Here is a 26018-nt window from a genome sequence, read left to right on the forward strand (position 1 = left end):
TCTCCAGGAATAACTAAAAAAGGAAGACTCAGAGAAAGAAACATCAAGACATCGGTGTGAGCAAGAGAGAAAGACTTTTGAAGGACTGAAAACCTCCATCCCCAACTAAGAAAAACAAGTATTTAAAGAAAACAAAAAGTGGAATTCCCAAGGTTATTAAATTTATATTAGTCTGTTCACAGTGGAAAAACAGTAACTATCTTACACGGTGATTGCAGCTGACTTACTGGGAAATATTCAAAAATTTATGATTTGTGGGAACAGAGCCAGTCGGCATGACCCTTTTATTTTTGGTTTATCTCAGAGTCCTCAGAGTGCAACTTGTTTTTTAAAATTTTTTCCCTAACTGTGACATGTGAAGTGTTTAGTAATATTAGAAACAGGATGAAGTATCAGTATTTTCTTCTAGAGTAAAAAAAATGATTGCCCTGAGTTCCTTAGAGTAAATACATGATATGCATCTTAGACATGGCATGTAGACTTTAAGCACAAATCACACACACTTTTCTCCATTTGCACTGCTGGGAACATTTTTCTATCTCAGTCCTAACTGTGTAATCTCCTAAAATGCACCTTACTGCTAGGCATGAAAGATGCCTTTCAAACCTCCCAGGATTTATGCTGAACTAAATTGTTAGTTGAGGTAAGTTTAAGAGTTGGAGCAAAAGGTTTATTCCTTGCCCTTTTAGAGAAAGATCTGCCTAAACAACAGTCCTTCCTTTTTATTTTTGTTGCCTTAGCTGATGTGACCCAAAAAATAACATAGTGTGTTGGTGAAGAAAACCAAGTGCGTGAGGGGATGGCTGGGTTTTCCCCTGGGGGAAGCATATTCCTCATTTTTAAATAGCAAGTATATACAACCTAATTAAATGAGCTTTTGGGCTTGCTTACATTTTATAAATCACATGTACCAAATTTTATATTCTGATCGGAAAGAGAATAAATTGTTACAGGTTACACTTGGTTGAGTTTTGTCTCAATGGAACCTCCAGGAATAACTAAAAAAGGAAGACTCAGAGAAAGAAACATCAAGACATCGGTGTGAGCAAGAGAAAAAGACTTTTGAAGGACTGAAAGCCTCCATCCCTAACTAAGAAGACCCTGGCAGGGTCTGGCTGTGCATTCAGGGGGTCTTGCCTTGCCTTGACCAGTGCCACAGAGGTTGAGGAATCCTCTCACACATGTCAATGAGTCCCCAGGATACGGTCAGTGAAGTTAAACAATATATTGAGATATATCATATCCTTTTAAATTTCAGTTATTTTCTAACTTTGAAGGAAACATGAACCTGTCACCTAGATATCAGCTTTATATACATCACATTATTTTTTTCCTTAATAAAACAAAGTCCACTTTTTAAAAAGATTTGTAAGTAGCTGTTCATTTGTCCTTTTAATTTTGCTTCCATGGGGAAAAAATGTTGAGTAAATTTCGTTAAAGCTGAGTGGTCCACATAAAGAGAGACCTAGACCGAGATTTTAAAGCATCTCTATTATCTTACTTCTTTATTTGAATAGACATTAAAGATTATATATAGCATAGGTCTGTCCTTTGAACAGCCTCCTTTCTGACAACACTAAGTTTCAGAATATGACATACCTTTAAGATCACTTCTTGTGATTAGGAGTTTTTTATTTAAGGGCTACTAATATAGACTGCACTATTTTGGCTTCTTGAACCTTCCATTCTGGCCAGTTGTTTTACACCCAGGTCCTTCTTTAAATTTATTTGTCACCTGGTTTGTTTTTTGCTATTTCTTAGGTGTCTGAATGTCAACATCAAAGTAATTTAAGTCTTTCTCTTCCAAGAAACCATTGCTGAGTGCTCTGCCCACGCCTGGCTTCTTCATTTAAAACTCATTTGAGCATCTACTATGTACTGAGAATTGTGTATTGTGTAAGGCATAAGGAAATACATAGGCACGTCTTTGACTTCATGAAGCTTAGGGTATAGGAACCATGACAACCTGAAATTCTCAATAAAATGTCAGATAGGAAATGGAAGTCTCAATTAACACATGGAAACTCAGATTTTTTACAAAATTCATTAATATCTGCATCTGAGCTCTGAGGCTGATCTTGATCTCATGACATTCTCTTGGGGGAAAAAGAATACAAAATGGCAAGCACAACGCAAGGCAGAGGTCTTGAGAGTTAAGCATCATTGTCTTCCTGGTAAATCTGCCTGTGTCTGAGTTTGACCTTCCCCTCAAGCCTCCAGTATATATGTTCTTTAATAAGACAACTTGATCTATCCCATTCTGGTTTATTCCATCTGATGAATGGATTGTTCAGAAACTTAAAACGATTAACTCAGCCTCTGTCCAGGTCACTTTTGGTCACTTCTAATAAATACTCAATCTTCAAGGGTTTCTTTAGTGTTCCTGCCCTTTCTCCTGGGGTGATCCAAGTTCCTGAACATCATAAAAGAGAGCTGGTGTGTTTTACCCACTCTTCATTTCTGGCTCTCAACCTTTATCTGGGTTCTATCTGCTGATGTGGAGTTGGGCATCGTGTAAGCAACTTTGACTCATGACAGATGCTCTTGCTACTGCCTTTGGTTGCAAGGTCCCCGTGCTCTATGGTCTTGTTCCAACTCGAGTTCCCTTCCAGGCCATAGTCTGCTTAGCCCTGCTGTGTCTTTCTTGGGGTCCCAGTAACACGGGATGATTTTTTCTCTATTATAAAGAAACAAGTAGGACATTATGATGTTGCCGTTTCAGGCTGACCAGCCCAAGAAACTTACTTCATCATTGTTACATTTCCACTGGGTACCCTGTTGGAGGTAGAACCATGCCTTTCTGGAAGTCTTTCTGCCTCCACTGACAGCCCATGCCCAAGGAAAGAAATAATACCCTTCCCTTCTGTTCTTGAATTCTAGAGGAGAAACCAGCACACTCCATTTAGAACCACTGCCCTCTTCCCTCTCTGACTCTGGGTCTCCCACCGAGTGCCACGAAGGGCTTTCACCAATGTAGAGAAACTTTTCTAACATATCATTCCTCTGATTCATTCATTTGATATAACAAGTTACTTTGTTCCAGTTTTCTAGGCTTGGCTCCTGATATAAAAAGGTCAGCCTTAGAAGCCCTAAGAAAACACTTTCTCGATCCTTGTGGAGGGTGGAGCCAAGATGGCCGAATAGGAACAGCTCCAGTCTACAGCTCCCAGCGTGAGTGATGCAGAAGATGAATGATTTCCACATTTCCAACTGAGGTACCGGGTTCATCTCACTGGGGATTATCGGACAGTGGGTACAGGACAGTGGGTGCAACACACCAAGTGTGAGCAGAAGCAGGACAAGGCATTGCCTCACCTGGGAAGCACAAGGGGTCAGGGGATTCCCTTTCATAGCCAAGGAAAGGGATGACAGATGGCATCTGGAAAATCCGGTCACTCCCACCCTAATACTGTGCTTTTCCAATGGTCTTAGCAAACGGCACACCAGGAGATTGTATCCCATGCCTGGCTCGGAGGGTCCTACACTCACAGAGCCTCGCTCATTGCTAGCACAGCAGCCTGAGATCAAACTGCAAGGTGACAGCGAGGCTGGGGGAGGGGCGCCCGCCATTGCCGAGGCTTGAGTAGGTAAACAAAGCAGCCAGAAAGCTCGAACTGGGTGGAGCCCACCACAGCTCAAGGAGGCCTGCCTGCCTCTATAGACTCCACCTCTGGGGGCAGGGCATAGCCAGACAAAAGGCAGCAGAAACCTCTGCAGACTTAAATGTCCCTGTGTCTGACAGCTTTGAAGAGAGTAGTGGTTCACCCAGCACGCAGCTTGAGATCTGAGAATGGGCAGACTGCCTCCTCAGGTGGGTCCCTGACCCCCGAGTAGCCTAATTGGGAGGCACCCCCCAGTAGGGGCAGACTGACACCTCACACGGCCGGGTACTCCTCTGAGACAAAACTTCCAGAGGAACGATCAGGCAGCAACATTTGCTATTCACCAATATCTGCTGTTCTGTAGCCTCTGCTGCTGATACCCAGGCAAACAGGGTCTGCAGTGGAACTCCAGCAAACTCCAACAGACCTGAAGCTGAGGGTCTTGACAGTTAGAAGGAAAATTAACAAACATAAAGGACAGCCACATCAAAACCACATCTGTACATCACCATCATCAAAGACCAAAGGTAGATAAAACCACAAAGATGGGGAAAAAACAGAGCAGAAAAACTGAAAATTCTAAAAATCAGAGTGCCTCTCCTCTTCCAAAGGAATGCAGCTCCTCACCAGCAGTGGAACAAAGCTGGATGGAAAATGACTTTGACGAGTTGAGAGAAGAAGGCTTCAGACGATCAAACTACTCTGAGCTAAAGGAGGAAGTTCGAACCCATGGCAAAGAAGTTAAAAACCTTGAAAAAAGATTAGGCAAATGGCTAACTACAATAACCAATGCAGAAAAGTCCTTAAAGGATCTGATGGACCAGAAAACCATGGCACGAGAACTACGTGATGAATGCACAAGCCTCAGTAGCTGATTTGATCAACTGGAAGAAGGGGTATCAGTGATAGAAGATGAAAGAATGAAATGAAGCAAGAAGAGAATATCAGAGAAAAAAGAATAAAAAGAAACAAACAAAGCCTCCAAAAAATATGGGACTATGTGAAAAGATCAAATCTACGTCTGATTGGTGTACCTGAAAGTGACTGGGAGAATGGAACCAAGTTGAAAAACACTCTGCAGGATATTATCCAGGAGAACTTCCCCAATCCAGCAAGGAATGCCAACATCTTCAGATTCAGGAAATACAGAGAATGCCACAAAGATACTCCTCCAGAAGAGCAACTCCAAGACACATAATTGTCAGATTCACCAAAGTTGAAATGAAGAAAAAAATGTTAAGGGCAGCCAGAGAGAAGGGTCGGGTTACCCACAAAGGGAAGCCCATCAGACTAACAGTGGATATCTCGGCAGAAACTCTACAAGACAGAAGACAGTGGTGGCCAATATTCAACATTCTTAAAGAAAAGAATTTTCAAACTAGAATTTCATATCCAGCCAAACTAAGCTTCATAAGTGAAGGAGAAATAAAATCCTTTACAGACAAGCAAATGCTGAGAGATTCTGTCACCACCAGGCCTGCCCTAAAGAGCTCCTGAAGGAAGCACTAAACATGGAAAGGAACAACCGGTACCAGCCACTGCAAAAACATGCCAAATTGTAAAGACCATCGAGGCTAGGAAGAAACTGCCTCAACTAACCAGCAAAATAACCAGCTAACATCATAATGACAGGATCAAATTCACACATAACAATATTAACCTTAAATGTAAATGGGCTAAATGCTCCAATTAAAAGACACAGACTGGCAAATTGGATAAAGAGTCAAGACCCATCAGTGTGCTGTATTCAGGAAACCCATCTCATGTGCAGAGACACACATAGGCTCAAAACAAAGGGATGGAGGAAGATCTACCAAGCAAATGGAAAACAAAAAAAGGCAGGGGTTGCAATCCTGGTCTCTGATAAAACAGACTTTAAACCAACAAAGATCAAAAGAGACAAAGAAGGCCATTACATAATGGTAAAGGGATCAATTCAACAAGAAGAGCTAACTATCCTAAATATATATGCACCCAATACAGGAGCACCCAGATTCATAAAGCGAGTCCTTAGAGACCTACAAAGAGACTTGGACCCCCACACAATAATAATGGGAGACTTTAACACCCCGCTGTCAACATTAGACAGATCAATGGGACAGAAAGTTAACAAGGATATCCAGGAATTGAACTCAGCTCTGCACCAAGCGGACCTAATAGACATCTACAGAACTCTTCACCCCAAATCAACAGAATATACATTCTTTCAGCACCACACCACACCTATTCCAAAATTGACCACATAGTTGGAGGTAAAGCACTCCTCAGCAAATGTAAAAGAACAGAAATTATAACAAACTGTCTCTCAGACCACTGTGCAATCAAACTAGAACTCAGGATTAAGAAACTCACTCAAAACTGCTCAACTACATGGAAACTAAACAACCTGCTCCTGAATGACTACTGGGTACATAACAAAATGAAGGCAGAAATAAAGATGTTCTTTGAAACCAACGAGAAAAAAGACACAACATACCAGAATCTCTGGGACACGTTCAAAGCAGTGTGTAGAGGGAAATTTATAGCACTAAATGCCCACAAGAGAAAGCAGGAAAGATCTAAAATTGACACCCTAACATCATAATTAAAAGAACTAGAGAAGCAAGAGCAAACACATTCAAAAGCTAGCAGAAGGCAAGAAATAACTAAGATCAGAGCAGAACTGAAGGAAATAGAGACACAAAAAACCCTTCAAAAAATCAGTGAATCCAGGAGCTTGTTTTTTGAAGAGATCAACAATATTGATAGACCAGTAGTAAGACTAATAAAGAAGAAAAGAGAGAAGAATCAAATAGACGCAATAAAAACTGATAAAGGGGATATCACCACCGATCCCACAGAAATACAAATTACCATCAGAGAATACTATAAATACCTCTATGCAAATAAACTAGAAAATCTAGAAGAAATGGTTAAATTCCTGGACACATACACCCTCCCAAGACTAAACCAGGAAGGAGTTGAATCTCTGAATAGACCAATAACAGGCCTTGAAATTGAGGCAATAATTAATAGCTTATCAATCAAAAAAAGTCCAGGACCATATGGATTCACAGTTGAATTCTACCAGAGGTACAAGGAGGAGCTGGTACCATTCCATCTGAATCTATTCAAATTCATAGAAAAAGAGGGTATCCTCCCTAACTCATTTTATGAAGCCAGCATCATCCTGATGCCAAAGCCTGGCAGAGACACAACAAAGAGAATTTTAGACCAATATCCCTGATGAACATCGATGCAAAAATCTGCAATAAAATACTGGCAAACTGAATCCAGCAGCACATCAAAATCTTATCCACCATGATCAAGTGGGCTTCATCCCTGGGATGCAAGGCTGGTTCAACATATGCAAATCAATAAACATAATCCAGCATATAAACAGAACCAAAGACAAAAACTACATGATTATCTCAATAGATGCAGAAATGGCCTTTGACAAAATTCACCAATGCTTCATGCTAAAAACTCTCAATAAATTAGGTATTGATGGGATGTATCTCAAATAATAAGAGCTATCTATGACAAACCCACAGCCAATATCATACTGAATGGGCAAAAACTGGAAGCATTCCCTTTGAAAACTGGCACAAGACAGGGATGCCCTCTTTCACCACTCGTATTCAACGTAGTGTTGGAAGTTCTGGCCAGGGCAATCAGGCAAGAGAAGGAAATAAAAGGTATTCAACTGGGAAAAGAGGAAGTCAAATTGTCCCTGTTTGCAGATGACATGATTGTATATCTAGAAAGCCCCATCATCTCAGCCCAAAATCTCCTTAAGCTGATAAGCAACTTATGCAAAGTCTCAGGATACAACATCAATGTGCAAAAATCCCAAGCATTCTTATACACCAATAAGAGACAGAGAGCCAAATCGTGAGTGAACTCCCATTCACAATTGCTTCAAAGAGAATAAAATACCTAGGAATCCAACTAACAAGGGATGTGAAGGACCTCTTCAAGGAGAACTACAAACCACTGCTCAGTGAAATAAAAGAGGATACAAACAAATAGAAGAACATTCCATGCTCATGGGTAGGAAGAATCAATATCATGAAAATGGCCATACTGCCCAGGGTAATTTATAGATTGAATGCCATCCCCATCAAGCTACCAATGACTTTCTTCACAGAGTTGGAAAAAACTACTTTAAAGTTCATATGGAACCAAAAAAGAGCCCACATTGCCAAGTCAATCCTAAGCCAAAAGAACAAAGCTGGAGGCATCATGCTACCTGACTTCAAACTATACTACAAGGCTACAGTAACCAAAACAGCATGATACTGGTACCAAAACAGAGATATAGACCAATGGAACAGAACAGAGCCCTCAGAAATAATGCCTCATATCTACAACTATCTGATCTTTGACAAGCCTGACAAAAACAAGCAATGGGGAAACGTTTCCCTATTTAATAAATGGTGCTGGGAAAACTGGCTAGCCATATGCAGAAAGCTGAAACTGGATCTCTTCCTTACACCTTATACAAAAATTAATTCAAGATGGATTAAAGACTTAAATGTTAGACCTGAAACCATAAAAACCCTGGAAGAAAACCTAGGCAATACCATTCAGGACATAGACATGGGCAAGGACTTCATGTCTAAAACACCAAAAGCAATGGCAACAAAAGCCAAAATTGGCAAATGGGATCTAATTAAACCAAAGAGCTTCCGCAGAGCAAAAGAAACTACCATCAGAGTAAACAGGCAACCTACAGAATGGGAGAAAATTTTTGCAATCTATTCATCTGACAAAGGGCTAATATCCAGAATCTACAATGAACTCAAACAAATTTGCAAGAAAAAAACAAACAACCCCATTAACAAGTGGGCGAAGGATATGAACAGACGTTTCTCAAGAGAAGACATTTATGCAGCCAAAAGACACATGAAAAAATGCTCATCATCACTGGCCATCAGAGAATTGCAAATCAAAACCACAATGAGATACCATCTCACACCAGTTAGAATGGTGATCATTAAAAAGTCAGGAAACAGCAGGTGCTGGAGAGGATGTGGAGAAATAGGAACACTTTTACACTGTTGGTGGGACTGTAAACTAGTTCAACCACCATGGAAGTCAGTGTGGTGATTCCTCAGGGATCTAGAACTAGAAATACCATTTGACCCAGCCATCCCATTACTGGGTATATACCCAAAGGATTATAAAACATGCTGCTATAAAGACACATGCACACGTATGTTTATTGCAGCACTATTCACAATAGCAAAGACTTGGAACCAACCCAAATGTCCAACAATGATAGACTGGATTAAGAAAATGTGGCACATATACACCATGGAATACTATGCAGCCATAAAAAAGGATGAGTTCATGTCCTTTGTAGGGACATGGATGAAGCTGGAAACCATCATTCTCAGCAAACTATCTCAAGGACAAAAAACCAAACACTGCATGTTCTCACTCATAGGTGGGAATTGAACAAGGAGAACACACGGACACAGGAAGGGGAACATCACACACCCGGGCCTGTTGTGGGGTGGGGCGGGAGGGATAGCATTAGGAGATATACCTACACCTAATATTAAATGACAAGTTAATGGGTGCAGCACACCAACATGGCACATGTATACATATGTAACAAACCTGCACGTTGTACACATGTGCCCTAAAACTTAAAGTATAATTTAAAAAAAAAGAAAAAGAAAACCCTTTCTTGGCTGGGCACAGTGGCTCACGCCTATAATCTCACATCACTTTGGGAGGCTGAGGTGGGCGGATCACGAGGTCAGGAGATCGAGACCATCCTGGCTAACACAGTGAAACTCCATCTCTACTAAAATACAAAAAATTAGCCAGGCGTGGTGGCGGGCTACTGTAGTCTCAGCTACTCAGGAGGCTGAGGCAAGAGAATGGCATGAACCCGGGAGACAGAGCTTGCAGTGAGCCAAGATCATGCCACTGCACTCCAGCCTGGGCTAGAGAGTGAGACTTCATGTCAAAAAACCAATTTCTCCCTCAACAAAGCTAAGTATTTGCAAATAAGTGCTCATCTGGGATTATTTTCTGTATCTTGTGTCAATTTATTCTCTTGAAAACAAAGAACTGAAAAAGATCCCTGACTGGTTTAACAGGAGAGGAGAAATGAATGCATTTGTAAACCATAAATAAAGCCCTTTGGAAGAGGCTCACTGAGGTGAATATTAGGGTCACTAGGTCTCAGGAGCAGCTGTAGGAAGGGGTGAATAAAACTATAAGGGCTTCAGAGGGCAGGGTGAACTTCATACTTGGAAGCAAAGGAACAAATCAAGGACACCAGCCCTCAAGAGAACACCTAAATTATCCATCAAATATAATAGTTTTCAGGCCATACAAAATAATAAAGCGTGTTTCATAAATATCTCATTGCAATGATCACTAACCTTCATATGCTAATTTTCTATAAATAGCAAAACCTACTACATTCTAAAGAACTTTGAAAATGTTGGCTTTTGGCTGGGATTATGGTGGCAACATGGCCTAAGATCCCTAAAACTTTTGCACTTTTTGAAGAAATAACATGGAATGACTTGGCAGTCAGACAAAAACAGTTGTAAAATCAGATAAAGGACTCCTCGGAGCTAATGCTAGAATTCCATGCTGTGGGTTCATAGCATTGCTCTTTCTACCCCTCCCCGCCAGCCATTAGCTGAGGAATTTTCAAGTAAGAAAACAATTAATTTAGACCCCAAAGCTAATTGGAATCAATACTTAATGTTTCTTCTGAACTCTCCAAATTAATTATAAAATGATGTATGTTCACACTGATGCCAGACTATATAGATTTCTATCTAAAATTTACCTCCAGGGGCACCTCCTCAACAAGGAGTCAGCTGTGTGTAGTTTGTCATGTCATCCCTTTCGCCATCCACCCTTCTTAGTTTTCTCCCCTTGAAATTTTGTGTCAAGGGCAATGTTAATATCAGGGCGATGAATTAGCTGTAATTGAGATAAAGAGAGCAGCTTGGAGACACATGCTAGCAAGCACCAGGGGGTCACCATGAAGTTGAAGTCTATGAGTGCAGAGAGAAGACACCTGCTTCTACAAGGTGCTGCAGTTCCAACCTGCATCCTTCTCTGGCAGTATTAGCTGGGGAGCCTCCCTCAAATCAGTAAAAGGCAAGACATCATCAAGTGTGAACTGAAGCCTGGCTTTGGTCATGTCCCCTCAGTGAGGCATGTGGCTTCCAAGCCGCAGAAGACCTCTCCTTGTCCTCTGAGTGCCTTCGTATGTGGTGCTCCAGAACTTTCATGTGGTGATCATAAAATGCTTTTTAGATGTATCATTAGCAGGACAATGGATACACAAGGGACACTCAACAGCCATGCAGTTAAAGGCCTTTCACTTGCTTTTCAATACAGGCAACTTACGGTAACTTTGTTTGTCTCTAAGTCTGTTCTTATTTTGCACTACTTGCCCCGTGGACAAGTAGTAATGCAGAGAAGAAATAAAGAAGAATAAGATGTCACAGTGGGGTTTTCTTGTAGAATAGGAATTTGAAGTTGAGATAAATAAAGTCTTTGCCTTTTCAGACACAGCTAAGTAGCTGGAAGTTTCTGAAACATTGGACTGAAAGGGTTGAGAATAGTGGGGAGCACAAGAAAAAAGATGCCTGACAACAGGGCTCTGTTACCTTGGGCAGACAGTCTCCCCAGCGATCATTCCTCCCTACTGAGAATTGAAGAGGCATCTTTTCCCTGCCTTCAGTTCCATAGTCCATCATCTCTCAGGTTTGCATTCTTTAATGCAACAAAAGTTATTGCTCAAGTACATATGCCAGACCCCAGAGAAGCACAAATCAGTGAGAGATCATCCCCACCCTCAGGACGAGCATAAGGAGCCCTCTGGCATTGCCAGAGGAAGGTGAAGTTGGTTAGATGGGCACGTTGGAACAGATCCATAGCTGTTATAGAGAGGCTGGTCTGGGGTGTGAGGCTGGCCCAGTCATCACAACCAGAGTAATAAACAGGCACAGGAATATGTGACTTGTATCAGGGTGGAGCCTGGGGACTGGGAATACAGGGAAGACCAGCAGCCTGGGATCCCTTGGTGAACAGTAGGGTTGCTGAGCATGGGTGAAGGCAGCCTGGAATTTGGCTTCAAAGAGACATGTGTAGGAATCCCAGCTCTGCCTCTGACTAGCAAACCACATTTGAACTAGAGTATGCAAGGATTTAGGAGAGGAGAAGAAACTGTGAAGTGTTGGAAGGTTCTGGAAAACAAAGGGTAGAGAGCAGCTGGACTCAAGGTATCTCTCTAATAGGCCCTTGTTTTCACCTCTCAGACGGGCTTTCTCCACAAGGGGGAAAAGGTGGGGACAGCAGTTTCAGTTCCTTCTTCCTGTCTGCCAGCAGTAGCCTGAGATTTGCTTAGCAATAGCCTGAGATTTGTTCTTTCTGACCCCAAGTTCAAAATCCCAGGGATTGCTCTGATTTGAGTAAATGCCCATTCTTGGGACAATCAAGAATATCCCATTTACATAAAAAGGCTAGAGTAGAGGAAGGATCATTTCCCAGAAGAGTCTTGTGCACAAACAAAACCATCACGTTGACAAATAGTTATGGCCAATGGCAATTTGATGGTCCAGGGCCCTGGATGACTCCTCTGCAGGAGCATCTTCAGGGTTCTAGGAAGGTCACAGGGGCAAGAAGTTACAAATGTTGAGTGACTACTTTATGCCACATACCTTACACATTATTTCACTGAATTCTTGGAGGTAAGTAGTATTACTCACATTTTGTACATGAAGTAATTGAGAAACTCAGAGGGGCTCACTGATTGGCAGCAATCACATAGTGGGTAGGTTCATCTGGCTCCACATTTTAGGCTCCGCATGCCCAGAGGCCAAGGGGCTTCCTTGTGTGTTGTAGTATTCACCTCATTTGATTTTATTAAGGCCGTGTTTGTTAGCATAGCTCTGAATTAAAAGAAAAATGAGATTGTAAATATGGTTCTACCCCTCCCTCTTCTCTGCAGTAGGAGTCAGGCTTTCTCACCATCTGAAGAATAAAAGATAGCAGTGCTTCCCTTGCTCCATTGCTTACAGGTTTCGGAATTCTAACTTTGCTCATTCACAAAGTCAAACACCTGTCATGTTCTGAAATGATGACACTTATGTTAAGCCCATGACCTTAGTAATAGGAAGGGAGGGAGTGGAAGTGGAGTCAGACTGATGGAGTCTCCTCTGGCACACTGCAGCTCTGGAGCCGTGGGCCGTGCATGGAATGTCTCTGAACCTCAGCTTTCTAATTAGTAGAATGGGAATAAACTAAACATCATGCATTGTTGTGCATTTTTATTCAGAGACCTATAAATTATTTTTTTGTATAATGTTAAGTTTTGCTAAGTTCTATTTATGTGGCATTAAACAGCCCTGGCAGTGTTGCATATGATATGAAGCACAGGGTCCTCAATTTAAAGTGAAACCTGTCTGTGAGGTGTAATGGTAAGTGGCCTCATTGGTTTTCGGCGGACATTCTGTATGCAAAATCTTTTCATGCACTGTTGCTAGGAAAACAAAAGAGTAAATCTGAAATAAATGGTACAGAACCAGGAATGCAAAGGTCATTGTTGGCTGTTTGGGGAAGGGAAGTTAAAGCTTAGAAATGGTCATCCAGACGGGATTGCCAAATTGACACCTGTGAATGTTTCCAGGAACTAAACAATTACACTAGGTTACTGTCCCTTTAAAATGGTACCTGTGATATCCAAGTGGAATAAAGAACAACGTGGCCAGGCAGACAATTTAATTTTACCAAGATTGACCTTGCTTTGGAAAGACATGGAAATGTTTTATGCAAACAAAATATCATTTAAATTGCCAAGACATTAGAAGAATAACTACACACCCATTTTAAGGAGACAGGTTGCAGTGGTGAAAATTATTTTCTGAGTATAGCTTTTTGTTGTTGTTGCTTTACTTGCCAGCTTGGAAATCCAGGATCCTGGGGTTAATTTCCAGGAGGGAAAATCAGAGAGAAGGGTAGTATAGAATAAAATGGAGTCCACAGGGTTTGAATTCAGACGGACATACTGCCTGTGAATTTAGCTGGGCTACTGGATTCCTAGTTTGTGACATGGGGTGAGTCCAAGCTTCAATGTTTTTATAGCTAAAAATAAAGATACAAATGGCAACCTTCAGTGCTGACTAAATAGGATAACATAGCAAAAGAGCACATTTATGAAGCATTTATTGTTGCCAGGTATGATTTTAAGCACTTGACATGTCTTGTTTTTGATCCTTATAACAACCCTTGCAACTCTGCTACAGGCGAGGAAAAAGAAAGGTAACTTCCCGAGGTCACAAAGCTAGGGAACACAGGGTGGCTACATAAACCCACACAGCCTGCTGCAGTGTCCTCCACATGTCCTGAGGCACATTCATCAAAGGGATGAATAGGGTTCCGAACAGCACAGAATATGCATTTGATGTTTGTCTTCCTGAAAGATTACCGGTAAATGACCCATGTAAAGTGTTTAGCTGTGCCTGGCCCATAGAAGGCACACACACCCAAAAGGAGGCCATGGAAACGGGTTCTCTAGCTCCTTTCTGTCACAATAAAAAGGAACAATAATCTTTAAACATCCAGAAGTTCTTTCTCAGTCTTAGAAAAGGCCTTCCCGCACGCCAGCAAGAGGAAACCATAAATCCTCCACGTTGAGCAAGAAACGTCTGCTTCATAAAGGTAAATTCAATCTCAGCTTTGAAGTATAAAAAGTGAAGTATGAGAAGTCAACAGAAGCCAACGACAAGGGATCCCAGACAGCAGCAAGTGGGGAGCTTGGGCGGCAGGGCCAGCGGCAGGCACAAAGACAGCCACAGCTCAGCTGCAGCCAGGGAGGCCGCTGGCCGGAGTCAGATCAGATCCGGCTGCCGGCGATATTGCGTCTCCAGGAGACAAAGCCAGGCGGCCACCGGAACCCACGAGTGGCTGCCCATCTGGAAAGCGGAGCCCCGGGATGAATTATGCATGGATTACCTCGCACTTGCACAAGAATGTCTGTCTATTCACAGTAGAGGAGCAGAAAGAAGGAAACCTGCTTCACACCTGGCATTTAATTTAGAAGGGATTGCTTCTCCGGCTGAAGGAAAAGCCATCTGAACTGCGCAGTCCTGGCTCTGCACTGGGGTTCCCGCAGCCAGCGTGTTATGTGCCTTATGAAACCTGGAGCCTTATTTTTCAACGCACCCTGTAAGACTGCGTGTGTGCGCACATGGTGGTGGGGGTGGTGAGTGTCCAAATGTGTGTGCGCCAGCAAAAGAAACTACCATCAGAGTGAACAGGCAACCTACAGAATGGGAGAAAATTTTTGCAACCTACTCATCTGACAAAGGGCTAATATCCAGAATCTACAATGAACTCAAACAAATTGACAAGAAAAAAACAACCCCATCAAAAAGTGGGCAAAGGACATGAACAGACACTTCTCAAAAGAAGACATTTATGCAGCCAAAAAACACATGAAGAAATGCTCATCATCACTGGCCATCAGAGAAATGCAAATCAAAACCACAGTGAGATACCATCTCACACCAGTTAGAATGGCCATCATTAAAAAATCAGGAAACAACAGGTGCTGGAGAGGATGTGGAGAAATAGGAACAATTTTACACTGTTGGTGGGACTGTAAACTAGTTCAACCATTGTGGAAGTCAGTGTGGAGATTCCTCAGGGATCTAGAACTAGAAATACCATTTGACCCAGCCATCCCATTACTGGGTATATACCCAAAGGACTATAAATCATGCTGCTATAAAGACACATGCACACTATGTTTATTGCGGCACTATTCACAATAGCAAAGAGTTGGAACCAACCCAAATGTCCAACAACGATAGACTGGATTAAGAAAATGTGGCACATATACACCACGGAATACTATGCAGCCATAAAAAATGATGAGTTCATGTCCTTTGTAGGGACATGGATGAAACTGGAAACCATCATTCTCAGTAAACTATCTCAAGGACAAAAAACCAAACACTGCATGTTCTCACTCATAGGTGGGAATTGAACAATGAGAACACATGGACACAGGAAGGGGAACATCACACTTCGGGGACTGTTGTGGGGTTGGGGAGGGGGGGGACAGCATTAGGAGATATACCTAATGCTAAATGACAGTTAATGGGTGCAGGAAATCAACATGGCACATGGATACACATGTAACAAACCTGCACATTGCGCACATGTACCCTAAAACCTAAAGTATAATAATAAAAAAAAAAAATAAAAAAAAACAAATGTGTTTGCGCATAGCCACTCCTATGGGTGTAAGCACTGGACATGGCCCACATGGCAGGCACCCAAAGCATATCCAGCCCAGTCTCTTAAGTGTCCCCCACCCCTTTTTGGCTTAGCTCCATAAAAGTCACAAGGGACAGGGCGGGTGGCTCACGCCTGTAATCCCAACACTTTGGAAAGCCGAGGTGGGTGGATCACGAGGTCGAGATCATCCTGGCCAACACGGTGAAACCCCATCTCTACTAAAAATACAAAAATTAGCTGGGTGTGGTGGCATGTGCCTGTAGTTCCAGCTACTGGGAAGTCTGAGGCAGGAGAATCGCTTGAACCCGGGAGGCGGAGGTTGCAGTGAGCCGAGATTGCACCGCTGCACTCCAGCCTGGGGACAGAGTGAGACTCCGTCTCAAAAAAAAAAAAAAAAAAAAAAAAGTCATAAGGAACCATCGTGCAGTGCTGAGCTACACATGTTACACATCCCTGGGTAGCTCCCCAACTGCATCTTTCATTGTATTTGGGATGCATCCTACTCTTTGGATTTGCGACGTGTGAAAAGTCCGAGAAGAAACCAGTCCATTCTACTGGCTCGGAAGCGACAGATTATGATGTAAGGCAGTGAAAGTATCTCACTGAGCACCGCTTTGGGGATTGTTGAATTAACTTCTTCCTGCTACAGAACCCTTTTGTCCTCCCATCAAGTCTCATCTCTTTGTAAGCAAAATGGAAATGTCCCTTGGCATACGTAGCACTCTGTGTTTTCAAGTTGTTTATTGTTTTGTTTTTCAAAATTATTTACACATTGTAATTGTACATATTTATGGGGTTAAATCTGAGGTTTCCATACATATCTGTGTTGTATAATGGTCCAAGCAGGATAGTTAGTGTATCCATGACTTCATGCATTTATCATTTGTTTGGTCAGGATATTTGGAAGCCTCTCTTGTAGCTATTTTATAAGATAGAAAAGATACTTTTAATTAAACTGTGTAGCTGTTTGCTGCACTGATGTTCTCTGAGAGAGGCAGGACACTTTTATACCACGTGAAAATGGATTTTCCAGAGCAAAAAAGTGTGGAAAGTAGTTTATTGAAGATTCTACGTTGCAAAAGATTTATTAAAGCATTGGTTTCAAATCAATGCTTTCTCTTATACCTACAGAGAGTATCCAGGACAAAATGAAATAAAACAAAAATAAAAAATAGAAACCCTTTTTATTTACTCATGGGACAGGCACTGGCTAAGTTAACAGTTATGCTTCCTTGTATGACCCTCTTTAGGGTATATCCCTCAACGGGTAATCAATTTAACAAATACTGAAGTCTGCAATAGTCTTACAGACCTGTTCATACTCGCCTTTGTTACTCCTTTGCTTGTACTGTTTATAGAACAGATAATAATTGTGTGCGTAAATATATCCACATCTTTATTTATGGGATACCATGCGATGTTTTGATAAATGCATGTAAAATAATTTAATCCAGCTAATTAACATCACCTCACTTACCTTTTTTGTGATAAGAACAAAATCTATTCTTTCAGCAATTTTAAAATGTACATTATTATTAACCATACTCACCATGCAAAGCAATTGATCGCTAAAACTTATTCCTCCCAGCAGATGCTTTCAGGTGACAAAACTTATTTTTGTCGCAATGGCTAAGAATGTATTCTTATAAATTAAATACTCTCTAGTAGCTACTATCTTCTAAGGTGTGAGGTATGGCATCATTTTTATCAGTAGGAAACTGCTCTTTTTTAAAAAATCACTCTTCCATGTATAGAGATGGGTGGAGGCACAAGAAAGGAGAGATTGCATTTCCAAAATATTTGCTTCTGTATTGCTGAATGGTGAGATTCAAAAGAAAAATCCCTTGGTTAGCAAAATTCACAGTTGAGCCCCTGTGGATGGACAGAAAGTCCATAGGAGGTATGGAGGCAAAATGCTCTAGTAGATAGCCTAGGGAGATTGGGTTTCTCGAGGAAGCTGAAAGAAGCAGTGCAGTCCTGCAGAAAGAGGTTGGAGAGAGATGGATGAGTGCCTGGAGGCCACAGAGAAACATAGCTGCACTCTCATCATGCAGAGTGCTCAATGCACTTGTAAATAACAAAGTCAGGTGTCTTGTTCTAGGCCATTTGCTTTTCCTGCTACATGAACTCCAAATCATCACTGCAGATCTCTATACCATGACAGTATTGTTTTGGGGAAAACAAGGAAAAGGGCCAAGTTTCTTGTTGGGTTGTCATGAAGCAGGTGTAGCAATAAATGTGCAAGGTCCTGAGGGGGAAGTATAAACCAGGGTAGGTCATTGGACTTTCCGGAGAATGTAGGATAGCCAGTTTGGGACAATGTTATTTTATTCTCATTGGACAGAGAGATTCCGTTTCAATCACGTGCCGGAGCCACTCTTGAGAGGCGACTGTTAAATACTCGAGAATTTTGCAAGGTGGTTATCAAGCCACTGGTAGCTGGACATTTGGTATGATAGGAGGATTTGCATCTAAGGTATCAGCAAACACTTCAAATCAGGGTTTTATTTCAGGTTGCCAGTACACCATTGATCTATGTTCTAGCAACAGCAACTCAGTTGCAGTTCTCAATGAGACCACCCCATTCTTTGATGCCTCCTGTCTATATACAATGCTCTTTCTGCCTGGAATATCATCTTTGACATTGTGTTCTAGAAACTGTCTATGGCTAATGAAAGAGGTAAGACTCCCCTGGAGCAGTCCTCCCTCTGTGCTCCAAGTGTCCTGGATATATCTGGACTGTGACACTGAGTCTGTTGCTTATAGTTTTCTGTTTTCCTACCCATAGCCCTTCTAAATTGTCATCAACTTGAGGTCAAGATATGAATCTCTTTTTAATCTGTGTCTCTCCACTAGCAAACTTAGTGCCCGGCATCGTGCCAGACTCTCAAAACATACACGTTGAATGAACAAATGAAAGAAAGAACAGCTGCTTGACTATATAGTGGGCATGAGAGCGACACGCACACTGTGCATGACTCACAATCTGGTGGTTCCAGAGGTGAGGGAAAAAGCAGTAACAAAATAAAACCGGCAGAGTGTGGTGGCTCACGCCTGTAATCCCAGCACTTTGGGAGGCCGAGGCGGGCAGATCACCTGAGGTCATGAGTTTGAGACCAGCCTGACCAACATGGCGAATCCCTGTCTCTACTAAAAGTACAAAAAGAATTAGCAGGGCGTGGTGGCACACGCCTGTGATCCCAGCTACTCGGGAGGCTGAGGCAGGAGAATCCCTTAAACCCAGGAGGTGGAGGTTGCAGTGAGCCGAGATCGCACTGTTGCTCTCCAGCCAAGAGCGAAACTCCATCTCAAAAAATAAAAATTAAAAAATAATAATAATAAATTAACAAAACCAACAACCTTGGGACTAATAAATTTGCAACAAAACCTTACTTAGCAGAAATTATTCCATCTGTTGGTCTAATTTATTCTGAGCACCAAGGAATGAAAATAGTTTGCCCAAAAAAGTCTGAGGAAGCCCATATCTATGTTATTTATTCCAAGAGAAACCCTGGGTCCCTATTCTTCAAGATCCATCACTCTCCACACATTTTGGACAGCCTCTGTTTTGCAGCTTTTAAAGCCACAGTAGTTTAAAAAGAAGATTAGAGAGAGGAGACTGTTATAGGTGGACACGTTGATAGCAAAGAGAAAGTATGACTGTCAGCTTGGCAGGAGGAAAGAGAGAGAAAAAATACAAAAACAAGAAGCAGACCTGAGATCTCTTTCCTCATCCAAAGCAATTTTTGAAACTGTAAGCTTCCTAAACAAACTGTCCGGGAAAGTTGAGTTTCAGAAACACTTTGTAGAAAAGGAAAAATTTGGCCAGGCGTGGTGGCTCACACCTGTAATCCCAGCACTTTGGGAGGCTGAGGTGGGTGGATCACTTGAGGTCAGGAGTTCGAGACAAGCCTGGCCAATATGGTGAAACACCCTTTCTATTAAAAATACAAAAATTAGCTGGGCATGGTGGCAGGCACCCATAGTCCCAGCTACTCAGGAGGCTGAGGCAGGAGAATGGCTTGAACCCGGGGAAGCGGAGATTGCAGTGAGCCCAGATTGTGCCACTGCACTCTAGCCTGGGCACACAGAGACTCCATCTCAAAAAAGAAAAAAACAAAACAAAACAAAAACAAAACCTAGCCAGGCACGGTGGCATGTGTCTGTAATCGCAGCTGCTCAGGAGGCTGAGGCAGGAGAATCGCTTGAAACCAGGAGGTAGAGATTGCATTGAGCTGAGATTGTGCCACTGCACTGCAGCCTGGGTGACAGAGCAAGACTCCATCTCAAAAAGAAAAAAAAAAAAGGAAAGAAAAACATTTGATCAGAATACCTGCATATATTTCTGCTCTGTTGCTCATTCCCTGTGTGACTGTAAGCAAGTCACTTAACCTCTCTGAGACACAATTTCTTTTTCTAAAACAAGTGGAGATTGCAAGTCCCTCCTCAAAGTGTTTTTGTAAGGTGAAAACCATACAGTTAAAGTAAAAAGTAAAATACATCTTCAAATGTATTTGATTTTTTAAAATACATAAACTGAGGCAGAAAAAGATGTGAATACATCTCTTCTGGCTCCCTTAGTTGACTCTTGAACAACTCAGGGATTAAGGGTGCTGATTCCCCTCACAATTCAAAATCCATGTATAACTTTTGACTTCCCAAAAACTTAACTAGTAATAGCCTGCTGTTGACCAGAAGCATTACTGATAATATACAGTTGATTAACACATATTTTGTATGTTGCACGTACTATATACTGTGTTCTTTTTTTGAGACAGAGTCTTGCTCTGTTGCCCAGGCTGGGGTGCAATGGTGTGATCTCGGCTCACTGCAACTTCTGCCTCCCAGGTTCAAGTGATTCTCCTTCCTCAGCCTCCCGAGTAGCTGGGATTACAGGCATGTGCCACCACACCTGGCTAGTTTTTGTATTTTTAGTAGAGACAGGGTTTCACCATGTCGGCCAGGCTGGTCTCAAACTCCTGACCTCAGGTGATCCGTCTGCCTTGGCCTCCCAAAGTGCTGGAATTACAGGCGTGAGCCACCATGCCCGGCCTATATACTGTATTCTTAAAATTAAAGTAAGCAAGATGAAAGAAAATGTTATTAGAAAAATCATAAGGAAGAGAATATATATTTACAATTTATTAAGTGGAAGTGGATCATCATAAAGGTCTTCATCTTCATCACCTTCATATGGAGTAGACTGAGGAAGAGGAGGGAGAGGAAGGGTTGCTTTTGCTGTTTCAAGGGTGGCAGAGGTGGAGGAAATTTGCATATAAGTCGACCCACACAGTTCAAACCCATGCTGTTCAAGGGTTAAGTACACAGGTCTTGTTCACTATAAAATGTGGTTCAGAGAATTAGAGCTGGAAAGATGCTCGGACACCCACCTGATTATATTCTCCATTCTACAGATAAGAATAGAGGCCAGGGTGCAAATCTTCCCAACAGAATGAAGAGGTGGTTGTGTTTTTTTAAAAGAATTTTTATTTAATTTTTTAAATTTTATTTTTAATTTTATTATGTTACTTTATTTTTTATTGTATTATGTTATTTTTACTTCATTTCTTTTCTCTGAGCCAGGTCAGAAAGAATAAATTTGTAAAGAACACTCATCACTAAGCTCCAATAAAAAAACAAAGAAAATGATTAAAGGAAAATGTACTGTCCTGGCAGAATCCTTAAAGACCATCTGGTTGTGATTTGGCACTGGGGGTCTGACAGGAGCTCCAGTCCACGGTGTTGCTTGACCCTGGAATCATGGATTGTAGTTTTCGTGAGCCAATCACCTTTCGTTATCTATCTGCTCTGTATGGCCAGAGATGAGACTTGGTTCTTTCATGTATTTCCTCCAATGTTAATCTCTCAGCATCTTTGTTATTATAATCTCAGTTTTTTTTTTTCAAAGGAGGAAAGTGAGGCTTAGAGAATTTTTGCAAGACTTGCCCAAAGACACTTAGACAATTAGTAGCAGGGATGGGCCACAACTGCTAGAGCAAGACTAAAATCAATTAATTTTATGTCAAAGAAAATAAATTACTAAAGACTTTCTATCTGCTAGGTCCTGCTCTGTGCTAGTCCAGTACTCATTCTGTCTCAAATTTTTTTCAAATCGTATCTCCCCATCAGCAGCAAGCTTTGTGAAAAAGAACAATCTTGGGATGAAATGATATAATTGCTGCAATTTTTTAGACCTAAGCACATGGAAAAGTGACCTGAAAAGGCTGTTATTTTGCCTTACTGCAGAATAGACTTGCTCAATCCTGAAGAACAGTTCTCCATTTTCTTAGGCAAATAGAAATCTCCAAATACAAATGTTCATAGTACTAAAAAAGGACTTAGAATATTACCTATATTGTTAGAATGTAAAAAAAATTCGTCCTTCTAAATAGTTAGATTAAGATTGCTTTATTACAAGAGATACTTTCATTACAAAGTACCTGCAGCCTGCCCTACAAGAGTCATTTCTTACTCTGTATTTCTAGATGCATCCAGCAACATGATACTTCTTGTCTCTGGTTACTTCCATATGCATCTGAATTTGCTTATTCTTGCCTCTACATGGAATTCTCTCCATTTCCAACTTCAAGAAAAGAACTTCTTTAAGGTTCCACTAAAATGCTCCTTCCTCTGTGAAGTTCTTCTCAATCCTCTATGTTTCAGGAGGGGAAGGGTAACATTTATAGATCTCCAACTACATATAAGAGCTATGGTATGAACATGACATGCTGTCAACACATTTCATTCCTCCAAAATCCTAACTGGTACCTATTGCAAGCATGCAGGGAAAAGGAAGAAATGTTTTAACTAATGTTTAGAACCAAAAACATTTTAATTACAAAAGTTTGGACTTAATAACGTAAAGACATATTTTTGGGGGCTGATGGGGCATCTGCGTATACTACAAGCTGCTGAAGTCTCTTTGTTCCATCTCGCACTGTTTATGGAGTACTCTCTTTAATGCTGGGGGAGCTGAATACTCAGAGGAAATTAAGACAAGCTGTGCTGTGTATATTTCCAGGATGAATTTATCTTTTGTGTTGAAATATACAAATTTCATAATATTATGTTCATAAACCTATTTCGAGGCTATTCTTATAAAATCCAAAGAAATACCAGTTGGCAGGTGAAATTCCAAAACTGAACAGAGAGCACACTTTGAATGCATCAGAGAGCTGTCAAAAACTATTTCACAATGGGATTTTGTGGGGTGGATTAGAAAACGGTGAGTACAGAAGAGACAATTCTTATTTCTCTTAGAAGGCTTAGAAAGGTGAGAAGAGCAGAATAGATTGGTTCATTAACCTGCTAACCTTAGAAATGCATGTTTCTTAATAGGGCTGCCTCTGCTGGAGAAGATCATCTAAAAGAGCCAAGTTCAGAGCTTGAGCAAGAGGGAAAACTGTTTCCAGGCTAAACACTTGTCAGTTCTCCCGTGAGTTCATGTAGGGGAGTATCTCCCTTTATTCATTTCAGAGCAAGAAGATTCAGCAATGACTAGGAGCATGGGCTGTGCTCTCAGTCCCACCTGACATGCTAGACCTTTATGCAATGTAACGCAGGGTAGTCACTCCTGAGCCAAAGGCAAAATGGGGAAGAAAAAAAAAAAACATCTTCTTCTCCAGAGACATGAAATATTTTGGGGATTGTGAGCCTCTGCCATAAAGCCTACTCTTAAGGCAGATGATGGAAAGACAAAAGATTTCTTATTTTAACGGCTTCTATTTGAGTGCAGTTTTTGCTGAGTTCCAAGCAATTCATATGACCACAATTCTTCTTTGTGCACAGAACCCAATCTACAGAGAACTTGAGTTGGTGAGTGGTCTGGATTTACTTAGTATAGAAGAGGGTTTCTCAGACATTTTATGAGGAGTTAAAACTTATATTAACGGAAAGGGAAAAGTGATCTGATTCATATATATGTTTCGTATATTGTAATAAACCAGCATTTGTTCTCAGAGGTCTTATTAAAAAGTGTAATTTTCAGGATGGGTGAATCTCAACAATTTGAAAGACTACAAAGCCTCTGAGTTAGCGTTCAAGTTCTGCGAATGCTATAAAACCAATTATTTTCATTAAACATCCCATGTATGAAGCTTGGTCTAATCTGAGAGGAATGGAAATCAATTGATTTTCACAGTATTCCAGAGTTTTGTTGAAATGCTTGCTGTGATTAATTTAAGGGACCTAAATATTTCAAAATTTCAAAATTATTTCTCGAATTTCATCACTAATATCGAATTTTGATTTAAATTAACATTTGGTTCTATCACTTAACCAAACATTTTTCTTGATATGGACACCATGAACTGGAAGGGGATTACTATGGTCTGAATATATCCTCAAAATACATATATTGAAACATAATCACCAATTTGTTAGTATTAAGCGATGATAAGTATTAGGAGGCAATTAGCACCCTTATAAAAGCGATGTGAGGGAGCTGTTAGCCCCTTCCCTCACTTTTCCATGTGGAGACACAGCATTCATCCCCTCCAGAGGATACAGTGACAAGGGGCCTTCTTGAAATCAAAGACCAGGTCCTCATCAGACATAAAACCTTCTGGCACCTTGATCTTGGACTCTCTGGTCTCCAGAACTTGAGAAATAGATTTCTATTCTTCATTAGTTACCCAGTCTGTGGTATTTTGCTACAGCAGCACAAACGAACAAAGATAGATGTAAACTATCTCTATAGAGCATAGTGGTTAAGACATTTTCCTAGAGAGAGGGACCAAGGCAGCAGACTGGAAGTAGCTCATAGGCGCAGCTCTTATGCTCTTACCAAGAGGAAACAAAAGAGCGAGTGGACAGTGACCCTGCAGGCCGATCATCTGAGAAACTACATCGTGATCCATGAAGGCAACAGGGGGACCCAGAGAACAGGAAGAGAAGCTGGGCACCAGCCTGTGTTCAGCGTGGTGCCAGGAGAACCTCTTCAACAGAGGAAATGGTGAGTTAGTGAGAGCTCCTGGGGGTTTCATGCTCTCCACAGGAACTGTACAAGACTGGAAATGGGAGAATACCCCTGCCCCTCAACCCCCACAGCTCCACTGTGCTTCTAGACTGAAGCAGAGAGCTACCTGGATATTTTGCAGGGACAATTCCTGAGTCCAGGAGGACCTCTACAAGCCTTTGGCGCTTGAGCAGGCCAGCACAGACGCCACAGCCCCAGTAGAGGCTGCAGTCACGGTGCCTGGGGGCAGTAAGATTGCTTCATCCCTCTTGCCCGATGGGGCTCAGTGCCAGCTTCCGGCTCAGGGGTCCTGCTTCTTTCTGAACTCAGCTAGTAGGTGCAGCCCCCGTTTTCCCAGGAAACACCCAGGCAGCAGGGCAGGTGACCCTGCCCACCCCCACTGCTGGAAGCCAGGTGGGCACTGCCTGCTAGAGTTTCCAGCTCAGCAATTCCTCCTCTGTCTAAACTCAGCCAGTGGGCACAGCCTCCTTTTGTCCTGGGAAGCACCTGGATGGTAGGGCAGGTGACCACACCCATACCTGCTGCTGGTGGCCAGAAAGGCAATGCCTGCTAGAGCTTCCACCTTAGTGGTCCCACTTCTATCTGAACTTATCCAGTGGGCACAGCCTCCTGTTACCCTGGGAAACACCCAGATGGCAGGGTGGGTGACTCTAACACCCCCACCTCTCCTAGCTGGACAAGCCACACCTGCTAAAGCTTTCAGCCCAGCAGCCCTGCATTTACCTGAATTTGCTGAAGGGCACAGCCTCCTGTTTCCCCAGAAACACCTGGATGGCAGGGCAGGCAACTTCAGTCACCCCTGCTTCCTGTAGCCACATGGGACCCACTTGCTAAAGCTTGCTGCCCAGTAGTCCCACCACTGCCTGAGCTCTGTGTGCTGGCACAATCTTGTTTTTCTCTGGGAAGCACTTGGACAGAAGATTAGGGCTAACCCAACAAGGATACAGGTTATCTACCAACTGCAGCCCTTGCCTGAGAGAGCCACATGGATCAGAACAGCCAACAAAAGAAACACAGGCACAAAGATAGTAATGGGAGAGGGCTCTTTTATGACACAGGAGTGGAGTAGAACTGAAGCCAGTCAACTGAACCTACCCTATACCACAATCTAACCTCCAAGGGCATCAAAAAGTATACAAATAAACAACAAAAAAAGCAAAGGACAGCAG

This window comes from Nomascus leucogenys, chromosome 6 (genome assembly GCF_006542625.1).
Source record: "Nomascus leucogenys isolate Asia chromosome 6, Asia_NLE_v1, whole genome shotgun sequence".
Lineage (NCBI taxonomy): Eukaryota > Metazoa > Chordata > Mammalia > Primates > Hylobatidae > Nomascus > Nomascus leucogenys.